Here is a 15460-nt window from a genome sequence, read left to right as displayed (position 1 = left end):
CACTCAAGAAAGTTTGATGAAGTTAAGCGTTTCTCTCTTACCTGGAAAGGCACATGGCAAACATGGGGACATCTGCTAGCTTTCTCTCCAGGCTTCTTCTTTCATGAAGTTCCCCCAGGGATGTTTTCTTTCTTCATCTCCAAAGGTCTCTGGCTACATGGGTTCTCATGGTTCTCATGGCTCTCCCCTGGCTCTAGGGACCCTGAAGGTTTTTCCAAATGGTTTCTCTTTTAAAGGATTCCAATAAACTAATCAAGACCCACGTGGAATGGGTGGAGTAACAACTCCATGGAAGCCATCTAATCAAAAGTTACCACCCACAATTGAGTTGGATCAACATTTCCGTGGGAACAATCAAAGAGCTCCCAGCCAGCAATATTGAATGAGGATTAAAAGACATGGCTTTTCTAGGGTACACCACAGATTCAAACCAGCACAGTAGCATACCATCCATGTTATCCAATACGTTAACAAGTGTTTGACTCTTATTAGTACAGACACTAAAAAAATGACTAAGCTGTGGTCCTTGCCTTCACACATACTGTAGTACAGAAGAGACACATGTCAAATGAACCATTACTATCACGTGTGATGAATACTGTAAGAGAAATATGCACAGATTATATTGGGAACCCAGAGGACGTAGAGACCTAAAGGACAAAGAATCTAGCTGTACCTGGGGAAGGTGAAGAAAGCTCCAACAAAAGAGATAAACTTCTGAGTGGGGTCCTCAAGTAAGACCTAGAAATTCTCTCAGTGTATATGGGGACCAAGAGGAAGGGCAATTCAGGGAGGGGAAACTGAATGAGCACAACAAAAAGCAAATGGTTGGGGGTGGTGTAACGTTGGCTCAGTGGCAGAATTCTCCAGCCTGCCATGCCAGAGACCCGGGTTCAATTCTCAGAGCCTGCCCATGTGAAAAAAAAAAAAAAAAAAGCAAACAGTTGGAATTGCAGAAAGGATTGGAGTTCCAGATTGGCTTGGCAGGGGGCAAGAGCAGGAGAAAATGAGGCTCTGAGGGGGTTGGTTGAGGCCAGTTGGGAAGAGCATTAGAGAACTTCCTAAAGAATTCAGATTTTATCCTGTGGTCATTGGAGAGGTTTTGAAGAATTTAGAAGAAGTGCCATTATCAGCTCTTCCCAATGAGGAAAAGAAATTGCCAGCAGTGTGGAAAATGGCTTGAAGTTCAAGGCTGGAGGCAGGTAAGAGGTTTCTACAATAATCTTGATGAGAGCCAAGGTAAAGCAGAGTGAATATCAAGACAAGAGCAAAGTGCAGCTATTTCAAAGACTTGAGAGGATGTCAGTGCTAATGAAGCCTTACCACTAACCCAGGGTAACACCTACTTCTCTTTTGACGTCAATATCAAAAATAAGAAAATTTCATATATGAGTGTATCCCTATTTTTTAAAGATATTTGTTCTTTCCTGTTCTTGCATAAAGCAAAAAATTACAGTTTACAGTTATCAAGCATTGCCCTATTTCTTACATAGTCTATGCCAGCTTCAAATGCTTCAACTTGCTTTAAATTCCTTCTTGAATTTTTCTAGTTACTTAAAATGCTCAACTTCAACTAAATAAGGTGATGTGTGCATGTATCCAAAAATAGAAGGCAAGGACAAAGCTGAAACTGGTTGCCACATTTGCAACTAAGATTGCAGGTAAGTTTTTTGTTTGAACAGCAGTTATTTGATACTGCTGCATCAGCTTTTCAAATAAAAAATAAATGCTTCTTTGATTTACTGGCTTGAAGAAAAAAAGTAAAGGAAAAAGATCTGTTCTTTAAAAAGATAAAAAATCTTTATCTGTTTTCAAATCCTGTACTTGTCTTGATAGAACACTACATTCCTAAATATGTATCTAAAAGTCAGGTAAAACTGAGAAAGAAAAGAAGAGCACGTTTAATTTTATTCAGCCATTAAGAACGGCCCTGAAAAGAATCAGAATGTACACAAAGGACAAAAGTGGCCTTCAAGACATTTTAAAACATTAAGGAGATGAAGGATGCACTGACAGAGAAGTAGATTGGCAAATGATGGTGTATACTTAGGAATGAAGGTTGTGCTGCTACAAAAAGGAAAAAAGTCGTGAGGCATACAACAATATGAATGAACAGGTGGGACATTTGGTGAGACAAAATAAGCCAGAAACAAAAGAACAAGAATGGTATGGTTACCTTTAGAAAATGCTTATAAGAAAACAGGGGCCTGGATTGTAAGCTTTTAGAGCAGACACATTAAGTCCGGAGTGGTGATTATTGTTTCTGGATTTTGAAAGGCTATTTTTTATATATAACCTGATATTTAGAGATAAGAATGAAGCCGAACAGGTTGAGGTTAAAGTAATTCAGAACATAGAGGTAGGGAGGCTTACTCTTGTGAAGCTTATGTAGGTAGCAGAGAAGCTTAGACTACCTATAGGCAAGCCTAAGAGTTACTTCTAGAGGACCTCTTTTGTGGCTCAGACGTGGCCTCACTCTCTCTAAGCCCAACTCTGCAAATAAAACCATTACTCTCCCCCCTACATGGGATATGGCATACAGGGGTGAAAGTCTACCTGGTGATGTGAGAGAGGACTCCCAGGGATGAATCCAGACCAGGCACCATGGAATCAACAATTCCATCCTTTTCCCTACCAAAAGGGGGAAAAGAAGTATAATTAATAAAGTATTAGTGGCAGAGAGAGTTCAAATAGAATCGAGAGGCTACTCTGGAGGTTGCTCTTATGCAAGCTTCAGTTAGACCTTGCTACCTATCCTAACCTGCCAACCCCCAACCAAGACGATTCCAGCCAATCCTAAAGGACACTCATAAGACTCCACAAGGGTTCCATGCATTAAAGTAACTTTCCAGAAACCTACAACCTCCAGATGGGTCTCTGGTCCAGATAAGTCCTGAAACCTAGCCCAGCCTCTCCAGAACATCAGATAGTTCCATCTCCCTATCCCATATTAGTGAGAGACCCTTCCAATATGAAAAATTTACAATTCCATTGCCCAAACATCCCTAAAAAGAGGGATGGAAAGATCAAAGGCGATGGTGGAGAAGATAAGATTTAACAAATGAATATGAATGTTGCATCATTAAATTGATATCTCTTTTAGTCTCTAGTATCTTAGAGCAGCTAGAAGTAAAAACCTAAAATTGTGAAATTGTAACCCATGTTCAACTCTGAAACATGTTCTATGACTAACTGTGGTGCTGTGCTTTGAAATTTATTGCTTTTTTGTATATATGGTTTTTTTTCACAAAAAAGAAGGGAAAAAAGTCAATTGTGATGATAAAAAAATATTTAAGCTCCCTAGCCTCCTATATTCTGGAGCAGCTAGAAGGAAAAATCTGACAGGATCGTATGGTAGCCCATGACAAACTCTGGGATCTGTCTGGTAAATACTTTTTGAAGAATGCTTTGAAAACTACTGCTTTTTTATTTCTTTGCTTTGTATATATGTTGTATTATACAATTTAAAAAGTCAAAAATAAAAAAGAAGGCAGGAGATCAATATGTGTTGATGTTGAATACATGCCAAGATAGGAAGATATAGTGGAGGGTGGGGGAGCATAAAATTGCAGAATAATTTCTATTATATGATTCCATTTATGTAAAAAAATCAAAACTATGTATGTAACTAGTTTTGCAAATTAATTTGAATCTATAATCATTTCAAAATAAAAAGATAAAAAAGAAAAAACATTAAGGAGATAAAACTAGTTTGCTTATTTATGTTAATTTAATGACTTCTTTTTATTAAAGCTGAAAAAATATGAAATAGAAGGAAGAGGTATATTTGAAATAAAAGCCTTGTAAAGCTCAAGCCAAAGTAGCTCCCAGGGCTGAATGCTGACCCCCTGGGTTTTCTTTTTATAATTAGCTCTTTTAATTGTTGCTGTGCCAATCTTAAGTGTCTTGTTTTAATCACAGCAGCCCCTGACACTAATCCTGAGAGAAAATTAACTCTTCAGATGAGAGATTTTCAACAGTCTCCAGACTGCAGTCACTCAAGGCGACACGCAGGGTAGGTGATCTATGCTCCATTACAGCCTTCTTACAGGCCTTCAAAATACAATGGAAATTATTTTCTAACATATTTGTACCATGCTAGGGGTCCCATGGAGAGTTCTATTTCCAGGATATAAGCTGGAAACTGCTGCAATTTTTTAAGTTCTTTTTAATTTGCAGTTAACTGAAATATGGCAACAACAGAGCCATAAAGACCATGCAGTTTACACAAGGCCAACACTCAGGGCCATCACTTGTTAATGCATAAAAGAAGGAAAAGGTCTTAAACAAATCAAGTCTTTCTGTCAACAATTAGCCACTTGAAAAATCAAAATGATCAAGAATACGTTTTAGAAAAAAGAATTTTAAAAAACATTTTACTAAAATATAAATGCCTGAGGCAAAAGATAAGGATAAAGAAATACCTACTAAATGCAAAAGATGGATTTCAACTCTTACTACCCTGGGTTAATTAAAATACAAAAGCCAGGTAATAAAAATTCAAAATTCTTACAAATTAATTATAAAATATAATGATGATGATGATCCAGTACTCTAATAATAACCAAATATAATATCTATTGCGCTCTAACTATATTCCAAGAACAGTACTAAGCTCTTTCGATCACAGGACAAACTCGTCATTTTTACCTGTCTGGCCTTCATTCCCTGGTTACAACACCCTTTTCTCCTTCCCCACTCCATGTGGTCCTGGCTCCATCTCCATCCAAATTGATTCCAACCTGGTTAAATAAGAGAGCACCATTCCCTGGGCATGGTGGTTACATATCCCAGGCAAGGCCAATCAAACTTCATAAAGTTTTGGAGAGGCAGGGTCTTTCTTCCCTTAAAGTAAAAAGGGGTTCTCTGTGGCCCTCTGTTTCCCTGTCACTGAAAAGAATCTGGTCTGAATATGGAGCCAACGCACTCAAGGATGCTGAAGGTAGAGAGAGAAACATCATTCGAGCCCCCGGATCCAGTAGGTGCCCTTGGACTTGCTGGTTGTATGTCATAATGGATTTCTCTTTGTGCTTCAGGTAGTTAGAGCAGGCTTCCACTACCTGCAATCAAGAGTGACCTGGCTAATAGATGTACATTAGTACACTTAGCCCTTTTATTATTATCTCCTTTAATGGATGAGAAAACAGGGAACATTAAAATGCACAGGTTGTCTGATTCTGGAGGCTACACTATTAGCCACTATGCTTTACTACTTTGCTAATACAATTTATTTTCAGTAATTTCTACCACTAACAACAGCAATAATTATAAATAACTATTGTGTTAGTTAGACTCAATTGTCAACTTAGCCAGGTGAGCATACCTAGTCTTGTTGCTGCGGACATAAGCCAATGGTATGTGAACCTCATCTGTTGCTGATTACATCTGCAGTCAGCTAGGAGGTGTGTCTGCTGCAATGAGTGACGTTTGACTTAATTGGATGGTGCTTAAATGAGAGAGAGCAATGTAGCCTAGCCTAAGCAGCTCGGCATTCCTCATTTCAGCACTCGCAGCTCAACCCAGGCCTTTGGAGATGTAGAAAGAAGTCACCCCGGAGAAAGTTGTTGGAACCCAGGGGCCTGGAGAGAAGACCAGCAGAGACCATCCTGTGCCTTCCACGTAAGAAAGAACCTCAGTAGAAAGTTAGCTGCCTTTCCTCTGAAGAACTAACAAAATAAATCCCCTTTTATTAAAAGCCAATCCATCTCTGGTGTGTTGCATTCCGGCAGTTAGCAAACTAGAACAACTATAGAAAATGGAAGCTATAGAACAGTTAAAAAAAAAAAGAGAAAGAAAGAAATACAGCACTCATTGTCACTACTCAAAGATGATCATGGCTAACAGTTTGATGTATTTCCTCCCAGGCTTTTTGTGAAGCATTATCTAGTAATATTTGAGGATTCATAGAGTACTTTTTAAAAAACTAGTAATTTATATTTTTCTTACATTTATTAAGAACCCCACATTACTGTACACTATGAAATAGGGTTGTCATAAACGTAAACTCCATTCTTAAAAAGGTTCATTTGTTTAAGCAGGGCACTGTAGATTGTACACATAAAGTTTTAAGCCAGGTTCTTTTCTTTTGGCATGGGCAGGCTCTGAGAATCGAACCTGGGTCTGTGGTATGGCAGGCAAGAATTCTGCCACTGAGCCACCTTTGCCTGCCCCACATAAAATTTTATTTAAAAGGAAAATATTAAAAACATTCAGAATCAACTGAAAAGTCAGTATAGTTTGAATAAGGCCTCTTAGCCATACAAATACTAACTTCCTATATTCCTAGAAAGAATGAAATGTAAAAAAAAATATCAAAAGTTTCTAAAAACACAGCTTTGAAAAATTCACTCATTCAACAAGTATTTAATTTTGAGAGCTGTTATGTGACTGGCAATAACCTGCTTTGATATACAAACATGAATAGTATAAAATCTCTACCCTTAACGGACCCTCCATTTACTGTGGGGAACCTGAAAGTTAAACAGGATTATATAATACAAGAGTGCAAAAGTAGATCATGTGCAAAGCACTTGAGCCTCACTTTCTGCGGGCACTATGATCTTCACAAAGGTTCTTGAGCTAAGACTTAAACGATGAGCTAGTGGTTCCCTAAGCAGACTACAGCAGGAGGCCACTGCAGGCAGAGAGAAAACATATACTAAAGTATCAAAGCATGAGCAAGAATGGCACTGCATGGGAACCGCACTACAGCTAACATTTAGGCAATGTGGAAAGAAGCTGAAAGAGTGCCCGGGGCCAGAAAGTAATGAGCCTCTTAAACCATTCAAAGGAATGGGTGTCAATTGACTGATTAGATTTCTGTGATAAAGGAATGGAAAATCTGGAATGATACCCAAATTTCTGACTAGGTCACTTGGGATGGTGGGAGTATCTGCTAAATTATGGAATTAAAAAGAAGGAACAGTCTGGCATGAAAAATAGCAACTTCAATTCTATCCTGCTTAACTTGCGGTATCTATGGGACATTGGGGTGAAAGGTGCTATCAGCCTATCCAGATTTGGAATTCAGGAGAGAGTTCTAAGCTTAAAATATGTTAATCAACTGCCAGTTATCACCAGCCACAGTGTACAACCACAGATAATTCACATGAAATTTTTAGCAATGCAGGGTGGCTTGCTGAAGTTTCCTATAGAAATTAGAGTTTTCTCCTCAACCAGGTTAAGCTACACCCTCTTTCCATGTACTGCCTTCAATAAGGAAAAGTGCAGGTTTCAGGGATTATTTATGTGGAGGGTCACAAACTTAACTCACATTTAACTTATCACTCAAATGTGTAGGGGAACTTGTACTCTTTTCATTTTGTCTTTGATGAATCTGGATTCTTTCACTAGCCTTTACATGCTGGTTAGCATAAAGAAAGTAACTTTCTAAAACGTAAATGTTCAAACTGATTTAAATTAATTCCTTTAGAATAGTCCCATCACTTAGCTGGCTCCCTCCTTAACTACCATACTCTCCCTGAGCAAGTGCAGGCATATGGGCAGAGAGGTGTGAAATTTACATGACTTGTTGACAATGGAGGAAAGGGGCCTCTGCCTTCATGCTGGTCCTTGGATATGCAGTAGCCAGTTTCTGCCAGTCTCTGATGCAATGTCTCTTATTGCCTGATTGCTGGGGGGTACTGCTGGCCTTCAAAGTCCATTCCATGGCTGGTGCACTTGTGCCTCCTTCTTTTGGCTATGCTCCTCTTGGAAGTGTTCCCAATCTAACTGGCCCAACCTTGACCCCTGGGAGGTATGGCTGTGACTTCCATTAGGGCTGGCTCAGGCATCCTGCCCTGCTAAATTCAATGCAGAGATCCCTCCCTATGATGGCCATCTCCTCTTGCTACCTGTGGGTCCTGTTTATGCCACACCAGAACGAAGTGTCTCAGGCTACCAGCTCAAAGCCTTTTATTCCACAGCTCTAAACATGCTATCAAATCAATGTGGCCAAGCCCAGGTAGATGCAGGGCTATCTAACATCTTCCTGAATCCCAAACAAGACATAAGATAGGAACTCCTCCCTCTCATCTGACATACCTCGGCTCTCTGTGCCAAAGCCCAAAGAAGGGAAAACAAAAATAAGTACTTCTAATCACCATTTTCTTCTCCATCCTTCAATTCCTTGTAGATGAAAGGGAGTGCGGTTTTCTTTTACCTCCCTAACATCAAAACCTCTTTCTGAGTCTAGCTAAATCTTGATGGTGAACAGGGAATTTCTTATGCTTTAAGAGGACCTATGAACTGAGATCTCCAAGCTAGGTTATTATAAACAAGAACAACAAAAAGATTTAGAAAATTATCTCTTGAGCAAACATTCTGACTTTCAGAGCTATTGACTTATTGAGTAATCCCATTTTGCATATCAGAGCTAAATATTGCCTCTTTCTCCCTAAATTTACTCTGCATCAGATACTAATCTTGACCCACACTCTTTCCACAGATGGATGCCTCCCATAGACTAGAGAGAATATTTGGTATAGAAAAGACAAAAGACAGAAAACACATTAACTTTTCAAAGACTACCTCCATTACTCCATACAATATAGCTTCCTTCATTAGAACAGATATACAAGTCCGTTATAACATAATCATAATCCAAAGCACATATACACACATATATACCCTTAGAATGCTTTTTGCCTCATGAACGTATATTATTAACAAAAATCCTACTTTTTCATTCCTTGATGCTTTTTCTACATCATCAACTTTGATTAATATAGTAGTAGAATGTTTTAATTATTTTCTTAAATTTATTTTGAGAGAATAAATGAATCTAAAGTTCTAGTTTCAGGAAAATGTAATTTTTTTTAAATGACTGTGCTGGTTTGAAAGGATCTATATCCTCTAGAAAAGCCATGTTTTAATCAAAATCCCATTTAGTAAAGGCAGAATAATCCCTATTCAATACTATATGTTTGAATCTGTAATTAGATCATCTCCCTGGAGACGTAACCCAATCAAGAGTGGTTGCTAAACTGGATTAGGGGAGATGTGTCTCCACCCATTTGGGTGGGTCTTGATTAGTTTCTGAAGTCCTATAAAAGAGGAAACATTTTGGAGAATAAGAGAGATTTCTGAGAGAGCAGAGAATGACCTAGCCACAACAAGCAGAGTTCACCAGCCAGCGACCTTTGGAGATGAAGAAGGAAGATGCCTCCTGGGGAACTTCATGAAACAAGAAGCCAGGAGAAGAAGCTAGCAGATGATGCCGTGTTAGCCACATGCCCTTCCAGATGAGAGAGAAGCCCTGACTGTGTTCGCCATGTGCCTTTCCACTTGAGAGGGAAACCCTGACCGTGTTCGCCATGTGCCTTCTCACTTGAGAGAGAAACCCTGAACTTCATTGGCCTTCTTGAACCAAGGTATCTTTCTCTGGATGCCTTAGAGTGGATATTTCTATAGACTTGTTTTCATTGGGATATCTTCTTAGCCTTAGAACTGTAAACTAGCAACTTATTAAATTCCCCCCTTTTTAAAAGCCATTCTATTTCTGGTATATTGCATTCCAGCAGCTAGCAAACTAGAACAATGACCAATAGAGGATGTAGGCATGTATCTAATTTGTAATGGGGAGGGAGCTAATTTTAGGCAGTCTTTGTTGAATACTTAACACCGTAACATATACATATAATCAATATTTCAGTAGCCATTGCTCAGGCCTTTACCATCTTTCCCCTGCAGCAAATATTTCTAGGAACTTGAGGGCCTGATGCGTATGTACATAAACAGACAGTTATCCTGTGGTATCCTTGGTTTTACTTTTCCTACTCTGGCCCCTATCTATTGTTGTCTCCGCATCCCACCTGCTGACACTGCAGGTGTCCTAGAGTTTCAGGTCTTGTGCCATAGCCATTGCTGAAGTATTGGTGCCTCAAGGAGTCAGAAGTACAAAGTGAGTGAGAACGCTTCCTTCCAGTTTTGTGGTTACACTCTGTTAGAGAAATTCTATAGACAGTGTTACTTACTACTTGTGCCCAAATGTCTCACAGAGCTTTTATGAACCAGCCCTTTCAGTTTTCTCATAAAACTTATCTATCATGGCTGTATGAGTCAGATATAAGTCCAAGAGGGGCTGAACTGAGAACCAAATCTGAGTGGCAGATTCCTGCTATTCAGAAATTCATTTTCCTCTCTCCAAAAACAGAGGCTTTTTTTCTAGACCAAACTAGTCTTTCCGACTCTTCTCTTAAGATGGGTTCCATTCCAGGTTTCTCTCAGTGACTCTTGCAAGTGGATTTCTGATGGGCCTTCGCTAGTTTGCCAGATATTCTCTGGGATGTCTTGAACCCCAGCCATGGATACAGTTTAGGCTGAAGGTGGTATTGCTGCTATTTATTTTTTTTCTTATAAATCTAATAAGATGATAAATAGATGCTGCAAAGCTCAAGATATTGCCGGAATACCTAAAGGACCATCATTTCCTGTTCTAGACTTAACAAAAGATGCTGTGGTATTTAATGGGTAACTCCCTAAATTGAAAGACAAAGATAATCCAATGAGAGAAAAATGTACTATTTGTAAATTCATCAGGTACACTTAGAGTTAAGAGGACAAAGCAACAGTACCAAATTCAATGAAGGAAAGAAGGTACGTTTCTTTTAATATTCTTTCCTACATTTCTCTGAACGAATTCATCCTCCAGTAGTGACTACCAAATAAGGGATGATTTCAAGTCAGTTCCCTTTCTTAATAATATACAGCAACATGGAAAATATCTTCTTAATTATTTCCAGTGGTCTTCTTTCAATCTTTATATCCTGTTGCCAAGATTTTTTCTTTAGACTTCAATTCTTCAGCCTTATTTGGCACATAAGAAAAGTCAAAATCCTTTAATTCTTGATCTTCTGGTAAACCATTAAATTTCCAATAACAAAATTACATGGAAGAATCCTCCCAAACTCTTTCTATAATAGACACGTCTACCCTGAGTTGAACAGCAACATATAAAAGATGAAACAGTAATATCTACTTTGAATCAGGCACTAAGCACCAGCAAGCATTCTTTAACACATCATCCTAGAAGCACTGACTTAATTTTCTTAATCTAAAAATTCTATTATCTTAGGAAGTAATAACAACCATCTGATAGCCAAATCACAATATTTTTAAAATGAGGAAAATTCAAAGCATTGTTCCAAAAGGCAGAAGAGTATAAATAATGAAAATGATGGGTAAGACCCAGGAAAAATACAAAAAGCTCCCTAAATCACACTAGAAGGAAGTCTGAACAGAAGTCTCCTGGATCAAAAATGTGGAGAGCTCTTAAGAAATTGTGCAACTCTACCACAAAATGGATAACTAATTATGCCTATAGCTAATCATGAGATTGACAGATGAAAATAAACGATGAAAAGTGCTATCAAGTCCAGTAACCCCAAAATAAAGAGACACAATGGCTGCTACTATACTCTGAAATCAGGTTCTTCAAAACTTTAAGACAAATATTTCATCTAGAAGAATACACGTCAAACTGGTAATAGTGATTGTATCTGGGTAGTGGGATTATGGGAGATTTTACTATATAAGGTCTACTTTCATACTACTTGTTTAACAATGACTGTGTATTACTCTTGTAATCACAAACAAAAAGTACATTTTTAATTTTTATTTTTAATAAGTAACATTAACATTTTCCAAAAAAAAATTATGGGCAATCAGTAATTTGTAACTCAGAACATGTGATCACACTCTCCAAAATATCTGAAAAAATCAGTTCCACTTTATTACAAATCTTCCCCCAAAATAAGTGACCTTATACAATAAATATCTACAGTGAGTCTATAATGACCATATCTGAACACTGTCTAGTTCCACAAAAAGCTTCAAGTTTTCTGAGGGAAGATAATACATTCAAGCAATGTGAATGAGTTAGAGGTGAAAAGTAGCAGAAAGAGCACAGATGACAGGAAACTCAAAGTAATTTTTTACTCATCTGCTCCCTCATCTTTCACATACAATCACCAACTCCTGCCCATTTTTCTATGAAATGTGTCTATTTATCCACCCACCCCTTTTTGCTATTCCCTCTGCCACTTTAGGTTTTTATCACCTCACACAAAATTACTTAAATGCCTCCTACCTACCTGGTCCTCCCTAATTCCTAGCTCTCTGCCTTTGAATCTGTTTTGCTTATTACTGCAAGACTAATCTTCCAAAAATACAACTTTCATCACATTACTTTCTGGGTTTATAACAAAAATCCACAGTTCTACCCAAGCAGTTCAAGCTTATTTCTCACTACTCCCTCAGCTCTACTTAGGACAGCATAGTCTTCTCACTATGTCACTGGTCAGAGCAAGTCACATGGCCAAGCTCAGAGTCAATTTTGGAGGAGAACACACCAAGGCAGGCATCCTGGGACACACGAATGCTGGGAAATATGGTTCTTTGAGGGGGGTTACAAGACTGATAATGACAAGTAGTTTCCACTTGGGCTGAGCACACCTCCTGATATCATATGGATTTATATTTAGTATATGGGATTTGCATTTATTATTTATTTACATTCTTCCTCCCTGACAAGATTGTAAGTCCTAAGAGGGCAGGGACTTTGTTTTGCTTATCGCCTGAAACAGGTGCAGGCACAAAGGTAGTGCCCAATAAATATTTGTTAAATGAATGAATATTGAGAAAAACTTGGTTATAGAAGAGTGCCAAAATTAGAGTGGAAAAGAGTTATATAAAGTAGAAAAGTATAGCGTTCTAGAAACATCCTTAGGATAGCTTTAGCCCTTTCCAGGCTGACAGAAGCTGGGGTTGGATAATGTAGCTGGGCCTCTAAACAAATGGAGAGGGTCCATTATGCATAAATCAAATCTATTCCATGCAACTACTAATGATTATATAGATCTAGATCTGCCATAAAGATAAGTGTTAATGATACATTATCAACTAAAAATAGCTAGTTTCAGAATTTTATGTAGAGTTAAATTCCATTTACATTTGTTTTTTAAAAGCAATACATAAAGATACTGAAAGGTTGATTTAACAGAATTTCCTGAAGGATTCACCAGAAACTCAGACCTGGTGATTAGCTATAAGAAGAGGAATTGGGGGTTCAGAAGAAGAAAAGGGGGAGAGTTGAAGTTCAGAAATGAAGTTTCACTAAACAGTTCTCTGTATACTTGTATAGGCTTGAAATTTCCCATTAAAAAGGTTAAAAAACTCATTCTGGCTGAAGAGTAAAGGATGGAGATGGGAGAGATTCAAAGTAAAAGCAGAAAGACCATTTAGGAAGCTAATATTAGTCTCTGTAAGAGGTATAGCATTTTGGACTATGCTTGATACTGGTTTTCTCTATGTGGTAAGATTTCAGGTGGTTTTAATTTATTTCTCTTTTTGTTTATCTGAATCTGCTTATTTTCCCACATGTGTAACTGGAATAATTTTTTTGTGTTTAAAGTCAATTTCACATTGCTTCTATACAACTTGCTTAGCTTATATAACTGCAATGTCAATGTGAACTTAAGCACAACCACCTTCTAAATTTTGAAATTCAGCATCTTAATGAAATTAATCCAATTATTTTGCTTCAGAGTGGTATAATCAGGGGCACGGGAACTAGAATCATAGAAACCTAGCTTGATCCTCACCAGCCCTGTAATCTTGGAAAGGTCATTTCAAATGTCTGAGCCTTATTGTTATTTTTTTCCAGTTTGCTCATACATTCACATAATAATTACTGAGTGCCTCCTATATGCCAGGTATTTTTCGAGATACTGATGCTATAGAAGTGAACTAAACAGGAGCTGACATTCTAATGCAGGAAGACAATGAAGAAAATAAGTAACTTCTACAGACTATTCAAAAGGGATAAGAACTCTAGAGAAAACTAAAGCAGAAACAGAAGATAGAGAGGGGATGGAATTTTAAATAAAATGATCAGGAAAAAGCTCATGAAGGGAGTGACATGTGAGCAACAACTTTCATTTGTAAATTAAAAAAAAAAAATACCTGCCTCTTAAGAATGTTATAGGCCTTAGTAACAAAGTAGTGGCTTCAAGAGAAGCTTGTTAGAAGTGCAGAATCTCAGGTCCCATCCCAGACCTACAAAATCAAAATCTATATTTTAACAATGTCCTCATGTAATCTGCAAGTATATCATGGTTGAGAAACAATAATTAAAAGGATTAAACGTTTGCAGGTGCCTGTAATGGGACTGCCATATTATAGGAACTCAGTGGACTCAATCATTATTAGTTTTCTTTCCCTTAACAAGATGACCCTTCTATCTTTCTGGCTGTAATTCAAAATAAAGATAACATTGAGCTTCTCCTTTACTAATTACAAATAATAATATGTCTTCCACCATATACTTTAGGGTAAGTATAGCAGAAACCTGTGGAGAAAGTCTAATTGTAGAAAGAGGAAAGGGATACTTTTGCATGCCAAATACATTAAAAATCCTGATTACATTCAAGTCACACTCGCTTTTGCTACCAAATCACAGTTTAATCTTTGGGAATGTTTTTCACTACGGAGATTATTGTGTTTTCTGACACTTAGAGATCAGGAGTCTACTTTAAAAGGGTAAGAGGCCAAAAAATAAAAAAAAAAGAATAAATCAAAATGTTGATAAAATACCTCTGGTGACATAGGGAAGGTAAAGGTTGATTAAGGACAGGACAAACAATTAGTAAATAATTCAAGTTGCTGAAGTATTGTTTCTGTTTACACAAATAGCAGCTTAAAATGAGACACACATAAAGATGTGTGAATATCAGTATGATTTGCCTCTTTCTGCAAATTAGCTTTCTTGCCTACTTTTTCTCTCTTCGTTGTCCTTCTCTTTTCAAACTATACACAGAAACATATTTCCTTATTACCGCCTTTCTCTTCTTCAACCCTAGTGTATGTTTTGACTGGAAAATCAACCTGTTATGGTCTGACTTTAGGCTCGAATTGCTTTCTTGTAGCTCTAGTTACACAATAAGTAATATAAAGACAGGTGGAAACTTTAAGGTTGCCACATGGATTATCTGTCAAGGGTCTATTGAGAAGATTAAAAGGAAATTCCCCGACGACAAAAATGATGAGATAAATTACCGAATCTACATTAAGGGCGAGCTCTTATATTAGAGATTTGAAGTTCCTCAAAGAAATTCCGGTGGGTTTTGACTCGAAGCAAAAGTGAACTTTTTCTGAGTGGTGGAAATACGAGTTATTACCATCTACTTTTTTCTTAGCATCGTTCTATATTCTTCAAATGGGATAAACTGAAGAACTGAGGCGAAAAGGCTGCTGCTGCAGGTGGCTATGCAGGCCTAACATTAAAAGATAAAACTTTATCAGTCCCCAGGGTCCCTTTAGCTTTGGAGACCAAAAACCTCCCAGTCCTCGGTGAGTCACCCACCGCGTTCCTCTCCTCTACCCCCGCCCTTTTCCGGCCCTTTTCCCCTCAGGCTGACAGCTGGAGCGGCAGTCCAGGCGCAACGAGCTAGGCACTCTGGGA

The 15460-nt window shown here is 38.0% G+C and overlaps 1 long non-coding RNA gene across 2 annotated transcripts in view; it reads right to left on the bottom strand.

The window, feature by feature from the left end:
- LOC143660354 (uncharacterized) overlaps positions 1-15449 on the bottom strand; it is a 135276-nt gene extending 119827 nt beyond the window's left edge. For both annotated transcript variants that reach the window (XR_013163976.1, XR_013163978.1), the window contains exons 1-2: positions 15362-15449; positions 15055-15272 (exon numbers count right to left, since the gene is read on the bottom strand). This is a non-coding gene — a long non-coding RNA (uncharacterized LOC143660354). The remainder of the gene's footprint in view (positions 1-15054; positions 15273-15361) is intronic.
- Positions 15450-15460: the final 11 nt, after the last annotated feature.

Source organism: Tamandua tetradactyla, chromosome 16 (assembly GCF_023851605.1).
Source record: "Tamandua tetradactyla isolate mTamTet1 chromosome 16, mTamTet1.pri, whole genome shotgun sequence".
In the NCBI taxonomy this organism is placed as follows: Eukaryota; Metazoa; Chordata; class Mammalia; order Pilosa; family Myrmecophagidae; genus Tamandua; species Tamandua tetradactyla.
This window is presented reverse-complemented; position numbering and strand designations above follow the sequence as displayed.